The 1,091-nt window shown below is 41.0% G+C and overlaps 1 protein-coding gene across 1 annotated transcript in view; it reads right to left on the minus strand.

The window, feature by feature from the left end:
• LOC107097535 (kalirin-like) overlaps positions 1 to 1,091 on the minus strand; it is a 70,602-nt gene that overhangs the window by 7,731 nt on the left and 61,780 nt on the right. The window lies entirely within an intron of this gene.

The following is a 1,091-nucleotide window of genomic DNA, read 5'->3' on the forward strand; positions in this document are numbered from 1 at the left end:
TGATTGGCCGAATTTAGGAGTTCAGGCTGACGTAGAACTAACTGGCCTGCAGAAGATAATGGAAAAAAAAAACAGATTTTAAGACAGGATTTTTTTAAAAATACAAATGTTTTAAATATTGGGACAATATGATCTGATTGGTAGAATTCCCTTATGACAGAAAGAAGGCCACGATTCTCAACATTTTATCATCCGGAGGGGGGACACATTTAATTACAAAACCGAATTCATACGGCTGTCTTAAACACTTCATACATCCAGCATTGCATCGTCAAAAATTCTGTTATCCCCCAACCTTCAGTCGATTCAGGCTTGCATTTATAGTTTCCACATCGCATTACGTAACTGCACATGCACAGGAATATCACGTCGAAAGCTTACTGGAATTCACGTGGGCTGGTCTGCATCAAAGTGACTCCGACCCTCAAAGAATGTTCATACAGATGTTCTCTGTTTACGCCAAACCTCCTCGAATAAGGCATTAGGGACTTTATTATTGCTAAGACTCATACTTGAACTTCAACATGTACTGTTTTGTTGCTACGTAAGTATAGGGCCATGTGTAAGGATATATTCTGATTCTGATTTCTGATTCTGATCTGATATAAGACAATAAAACTGCTTCTACAAGTACATTTATATACATGTTTAAGCCAGAATGATTGGACATTTAAATATGATTTACCTACGACTTTAAAGAAACGTGTGCAATAGTTTGTCCGAGTGGAGTTGCCATATGTTGATGTCAAAAGAAGGGGACGGGGCCCCGAGCAGATCTGGTACCTACATCGGCTTAAACATAAAGCTTGGATTGGACGCCAACAAACCTTTAAACCGAGAAAATGGAGCCGTGTTTATGGTCCACATCAACCTGACACGCTGAGGGTCATCAGAACGTTCTGGGATGAGGTTGCGGGTAATGAGGGTCATTTTGGCGAGGAGCGTTCCAATGATTTAAGCTTAGATAAAGTCTAAAGTCTGGTTGTTACTCAGGAACGTCCTCATTGAACAGTCTGGGTTTAGATTAGTGTTGCGCCGATGCCATTTTTTGGCCCTGATACCGATACCCGATACCTGGCTGTGCAGTATCG

The sequence above is a fragment of the Cyprinodon variegatus genome, unplaced genomic scaffold (assembly GCF_000732505.1).
Source record: "Cyprinodon variegatus isolate N-32 unplaced genomic scaffold, C_variegatus-1.0 Scaffold705, whole genome shotgun sequence".
Taxonomy (NCBI): domain Eukaryota; kingdom Metazoa; phylum Chordata; class Actinopteri; order Cyprinodontiformes; family Cyprinodontidae; genus Cyprinodon; species Cyprinodon variegatus.